Source organism: Lepus europaeus, chromosome 16 (assembly GCF_033115175.1).
Source record: "Lepus europaeus isolate LE1 chromosome 16, mLepTim1.pri, whole genome shotgun sequence".
Classification (NCBI taxonomy): Eukaryota; Metazoa; Chordata; class Mammalia; order Lagomorpha; family Leporidae; genus Lepus; species Lepus europaeus.
The window spans coordinates 86762960-86769487 of record NC_084842.1 but is presented as its reverse complement, the minus strand read 5'-3'; positions in this window follow the sequence as shown (position 1 = coordinate 86769487).

Below are 6528 nucleotides of genomic sequence, written 5' to 3'. Positions count from 1 at the left end.
GGGATTTTCAGAGGTTGAGGCCCCCAGCTCCACACCCCCATTTTTTTTAAGATTTATTTATTTGAAAGTGTTACACAGAGAGACTCTGAAGAGACAGAGACAGAGAGAGAGAGAGGGGTCTTCCATCCACTGGTTCACTCCCCAGTTGGCCACAAAGGCCAGAGCTGTGCCAATCTGAAGCCAGGAACCAGGAGCCTCCTCCAGGTCTCCCACCTGGGTGCAGGGCCCCAGGACTTGGGCCATCTTCCACTGCTTTCCCGGGACACAGCAGGAGCTGGATAGGAAGTGGAGCAGCCGGCATCCATATGGGATGCCGGCACTGCAGGCTGTGGCTTTACCCGCTACGCCACAGTGTCGCCACCGCACCCCCAATTTTATTCCTGGGCCAGCAAGCAGCAGGGGCCCATGCCAGCGGCCGCTCTGTGGAGCCTGTGGGTCCTGGGGTTTCTGGCCCATGGTTTCACACTGGTGAGCAATGGCAGTGAACTCCCAAACAGTGCTGGACAGGGTTCTCCAGAGAGACAGACAGGAGAGAGCGTTTGTCAGGCAGTTAGCTTATGCCATGATGGAGGCCCTGAAGTCCCGGGACAGCCATCAGCAAGCTTGACACCCTGTGGTGCTGGGAGCGGGGCTCAGTCCAGGTCCCAAGGCCTGAGAACCTGGGGTGTGCGGGCAAGGGGCACTGGTGCAATCCTGGGGTCCAAGGACATCAGCTTGGAAATCTGATGTCCAGGAGCAGGAGGGGGGCGGGGCCACTTTTTAAAGATTGATTTATCTGAAAGGTAGAATTAGAGTGAGGTCTTCCCTCCACTGGTTCACTCCCCAAATGAGCACAATGACCAGGGCTGGTCCAGGCTCAGGCCAGGAGCCTGGAACTCCGTCTGGGTCTCTCTTTCCCAGGTGCATTGGCAGGGAGCCGGATCAGAAGCAGAGCAGCCGGGATTCAAGCTCCAACATGGGATGCCGACAGCGTGGGAGGCAGCGGGGCCTGGACTCCGGCCCCTGGGGGGGCGCGCACTTTTTGAAGCCCCCAGGTTGTCAGGACGACACTTGGAGGACTTGTGTGCAGAAGGCAGAAAAACAGACGACCTGGGTCAAAGTGCAGGCTGCCACCCAGCAGCACAGCCTCTCTCCGCAAGCCTGGCCTGGCTGACCCCAGAGCCTCTCTCTGTTCCCCTCGTGTTCCATTGAAGCCCCCAAGGGCGGGGAGGGGCGTCCCCAGGCCGGAGTGTTGCCCTGAGCCCACTCTCTCCTTCCTGGCAGGAGAGACCCCCTTCCCATCCTAGAAAATGAGGGGATGGCGCAAAAAAGAACGGATTGCCCCGCAGCTTCAGAGTCACCCTCTCGTCTTTATTGTCACCGTGACAAGAGTGGGGGAGAGTTGAGAATGGCCCAGGACCAAAATTATCAAGAGCACGCGGCAGTGGAGCAGGCTGCAGCCCGCGCGCCGGGGAATCCGTGGCTGGGGCGGGTCCCCAGCTCGCTTCAGCAGCCACGGGCGGGGACCAGCACTCCCGCTTACAGCAATAACTCGCGTTCAGTGATTCAGCCCGTAAGTGATTATGGAAGCACTTTGTTTGCCAAAGTAAAGAACCACAGACAAGCCAAATCCTAATAACAACATTACCACCATACACGCAAATTAATTGTGGGATTTTTTTAAAAGCCCACAGATGGATGAGCGCAATTCATTCCACGCTCCGTGGAGTGGGGGTCCCCGGGGGAGCGTGTGAAATTTCTGGGGGGACGGCACCATGACCGCCAGCCCTGTGCTGCAGGTGGCTCTGCCAGGACTTACTGGGGCTCCTGCATCCCCCACGACGCCATTTGCGCCGCTGGGGCTGGGGTTTCGTGGGCACTGGGCAGGGACATCGGTACGAGGCTTCCCGGCCAGCACAGGTCCACAGGCTGGGAGCTGTCCTGATGTTTTGACCTCGTGATTGATAACCTTGGCCCTGACTGGCGGGCTCCCAGTTGCTTCTCTAGCCCACCATGGGGGTGCAGTGAGCTCACGCTGAGCAGATTCTGCGGACGCTGGGTTTTGACCCATCGCTGTCTGATCTTCCTCACTGTAGGCCAGCCTCACCCTGTCCTGCCTTCCCATCCAGAGCGGGCTCCGGGAGGGAGCTGGGCGGTGTGCTGGGCTGGGACCCTCATCCCTTCGGAACATCCCAGGCTGGGGGCGTGGCCAATGCTTGGCTCAGCCACCACTGCTACTGCTGTGACCTCCACGGGGCCACCCTCACGGTGCACCTGCTACTTCTTTCCAAAGCACTGTTTCTAATATGCTATGACCAGAGGACCCGCACTGCCCACCTGCAGGCTAGCACCCAAAACAATGAGTAAAGCGACTGTAGCAGGGTGGATGGTATGCCCCTGGACCCGCGGAGTGCGACCTTACATGCAAATGGGGTCTTCACAGAGGTAAAAGGTAGAGATCCCCAGGTGAGCTCCTCCTGGGTTAGGGTGGCCCTGAGCCACTTCTAAGAAGGGGCAGCAATGGCAGAGGCCAGAGGGAGGCTGTCACTAGCCAAGGGCTTGAGGAGGCTGGGAGCCTCCCCCAGGCAGGAAGAGGCCAGGAGAAGCTCCTCCCCATGTGTGCAGGGAGCGCGGATCCCGGACTGCCGGCTCCCGAAACTGTGAGCAGGGCTCGAAGCCACCCCATTTATTCTATGTGATTGCAACCATCCTGGGAAACGGATACAGACACCCGAGGGCTCAAATAGCTTTTGTTTGTCTTTAAAGATTTATTATTATTTATTTGAAAGGCAACGTTACACAGAGAAAGAGGGAGAGAGAGAGAGACAGAGGGAGAGAGAGAGGAGAGAGAGATCTTCCATCTGCTGATTCACTCCTCAAATGGCTGCAACGGTCAGGGCTGGGCCAGGCTGAAGCCAGGAGCCAGGAGCTTCATCCGGGCCTCCCACATGGGTACAGGGGCCCCAGCACTTGGGCCATCCTCCACTGCTTTCCCAGGCGCTTGAGCAGGGAGCTGGCTCAGAAGTGGAGCAGCTGAGACTCCAAACAGCGCCCATATGGGATGCTGGCGTCCCATGCGGCGGCTTTACCCACTATGCCGCAGAGCCGGCCCCCCAAACAGCTTTTATACTTTCCAGTACTTTTTGAAAATGATTGTTTATTTCATTTGTTTGAAAGGCAAAGAGAGAAGCAGTGAGCGGCAGGGACTCAAGGACCTGAGACACCACGTGCTGCCTCCCGGGTGGCTGGGGTACAGGGTGGAGCTGGCCACCCCAACATGGGGTGTGGACGTCCCAGGTGGGGTCTGCACGGCTGCACCCAGCACCCACCCCCTGCTCGGCAAAGTTCTCAGCCGTCACATGTGGGCGCTGACGTGGTCGCACACTGCGCACGTTGTGTGGGGTTTCAGAGCCACCGCGGCCCTGTGGCTCCCCCTGCTGAGAGCTCATTGGCACCCAGGGCTGCTGTCCTCACCTCGCCACATGGCCTTGGGGGCACCGGGCAGCCAGGGGCTTGCTGTGCCCTTGGCCGGAGCCCCTTGTCCCTGAGTCCAGCGCCTCTAGCGTCGTAGCCTGCATTGTAACCTGGGGAGGCGCTCCATCACTCCGGGGCTGCGGTTCTCAAAGTGGGCGCCCCGGGCCAGCATCGCGAGTGAGAAATGCAGACTCCCAGGCCTGCTCAGTCACAACCTCTTTCTTATTAAAGTAAGTATTTATTTATTTATTTATTTATTTAAAAGTGGGGAGGGGAGAGAAGGGAGAGAGAGACCTGCCATCTGCTGGTTCCCTCCGCAGACGGCCACAACAGCTGGGGCTGGAACTGGCGCTGTGATACAGGACGTCTGTGGTGCCGGCGGAAGCTTCGCCAGCTGCCCCACAACTCTGGCCCCAGATCCTCGGTCTAACAAGCCCTCTGGGGACTGCTGCGTGCTCACGTGTCGGGATCATCAGCTCCGCATTTGCCCACTGGGACTGTGCAGCTTAGGCTGTGCCTGTCTGCCTGCTTGAAAAATTGCCTTTTTCAGAAGTGTCTAAGAATCAGGAGGTTTCCCAGAACGTCCAGGCTGCTCGCTTTGTTTTGAGAACTTAGGAGATCTGGGACCCGCGCTGTGGTGTAGGGGATCAAGCCTCCGCCTGCGGTGCCCACATCCCATATGGGCGCTGGTTCATGTCCCGGCTGCTCCGCTTCTGACCCAGCTCCCTGCTGTGGCCTGGGAAAGCAGTAGAAGATGGCCCAAGTCCTTAGGCCCCTGCACCCATGTTGGAGACCTGGAAGAGGCTGCTGGCTCCTGGCTTCAGATCGGCACAGCTCCGGCTGTTGCATCCATCTGGGGAGTGAACTAGCGGATAGAAGACTCTCTCTTTGTTTCTCCCTCTCTCTGTAATTCTGCCTCTCAAATAAATAAAATATTTTTTAAAAGTGGAGAGATCTGACAACAACAACAAAGACGTTCCCATATGGCCAAAGCCCACAGCGTAGGGTTCATGGCTGCCGCCTGTCTGCCACCCCTCCTCTCATTCCTTCACCCGCTCACTTGGGCTACACAGCCTGCCTGGCCCCTGGAGGCACCTGCGCTGCAGACCCTAGCCTATTCCAATTCCTCATCTTACAGGGACACACAGGACATGAGCGGGTTCCCTTAGCCAAGCAGTGGTACTGGTGTGTGTGCGAGGGGCCCCGGGCAGCTTTGGAGACTTTGTGGGCCCCTGAGGCAGGCACAAGGAGTGTGGGAGTGGTGGAGAATGACTGAGAAACCTGGGGTCCCGGGAGCTCGACTCTGCCATGAGAAGCCTCTGGTGAGGGGTGGGTGTTTGGCCCAGGGGCAACGATGCCCGCTTGCAGCGCCCACGTCCCATTCTGGACGCCTGGGTCTGAGTCCTGGCTCCACTCCTGACACCAGCTTCTGCTAAGGTGCGCTCTGGGAGCCAGGGGTGATGTCTCGGGTAGCTGGGCCCCTGCCTCCCACCGCGGGGACACGGATGGAGTTCCTGGTTCCTGGTTTTGTTCTGACCCAATCCTGCCTGTGGTGGGCATTTGTGGGGTGAACCAGTGAGTGTAAGAGTCTCTCTTTCTCTGCCTTTCAAATAAATAAGTAAATGTTTAATTTTTAAAAGCTTTTAAAAAATAAAGCTTTGACAATTCCACAGTCCAAGCAGAAGGTTAAGAGACTGTAATAAGTGTTGACGAGGAAGCAAGCACATTGGAACTCTGACATGCTGCCGGGGGATGGGAAATGGTGCAGCCATTGTGGAAACCAGTATGGAGGTTATTTAAAAAGTCAGAATGATCACTGGCCCCAGCTACTCCTCCCCAACAAGTGTCTATACAACAGGATTAAAACGTATTTCAGGGGCGGGCGTTTGGCCCAGCTCCATACCAGTTCCAGCCTTCTGCTAATGCATACGCTGGGAGGCAGCAGGTGAGGGCTCTAACTTTTGGGTCCCCGCCACCCACTTGTGACTCCCGGATGGAGCTCCTGGCTCCAAGCTTAACCCAGTCCAGCCCTAGCTGTTATCGGCATTTGAGGAGTAAGTCAACAGAGGGGAGCTCTGTTTTTCTAAAAACAAACAAAAACTGTCCAAAACGTGTGCACACATGCTGATTGCAGCATTAATCGTCATGGCCAAAAAGTGGAAAGAACACACATGTTTGTCCATTACGCCTGGACACCCAAGCATGCTCTGTCCATACAACAGAGTGCCATTCAGCCAGAGAAAGGAAGGGAGTCCTGCACCTGCTGTGACAACACACCTTGAAAACCCCGTGTTAGGAGAGAGAAGCCAGGACCCGGCATTGTGGTGCAGCGGCGTAAGCCGCCACCTGGTAAGCCAGCATCCCATATCAGAGTGCCAGTTCACGTCCCGGCTGCTCCACTTCTGATCCAGCTCTCCACTAACACGCCTGGGAAGCAGCAGAAGGTGGCCCAAGTGCTGGGGCCCCCACACCCACATGGGACATCAGGATGGAGTTCCTTGCTCCGGGTTTTGGCCTGGCCCAGTGGTGACCACTGCAGCCATTGAAAGAGTGAGCCGGCAACTGGAAGATCTCCCTCTCTCCTTGTCACTCTGCCTTTGCCTTTCAAATAAATAAAAATAACTCTTAGAGCCAGAGAAGCCAGACACAAAAGACCATGTGTTTGTGTGGTTCCGTTTATATGCAGAGTTTAGAACAGGAAAATTGTGGCGGCAGAAAATTGAGCGGCGGGTGCGGGGGGGTGGGTGGGCGGGGGCTGGGGGGCGGGAGGTGACGAGGACAGACACAAGGCCTTCTCTTGAAGCTGGTGGAAACCTTCTAGACTTGGAGTGCCGAGAGTTGCAGCACTCTGCTTACACGGAAACCCTGCGAGCTGGATGCCGGGAAACTGTGTGGAATACAGGGCTGAGTGGGCAGGGCCCCGCAGTGGGGAGACAGGGCGGGGCGGGGTGAGCCTGTCCCACTCCAGCAGCTCTGGGACTTTGGGCTGCCTGCTGCACCCCTGCCTGGGCCGCAAACACCCCTACAGTGGGTGGGCAGGGGTGCCTGTGACCCCCTAAATGGGAAGGGAGAACC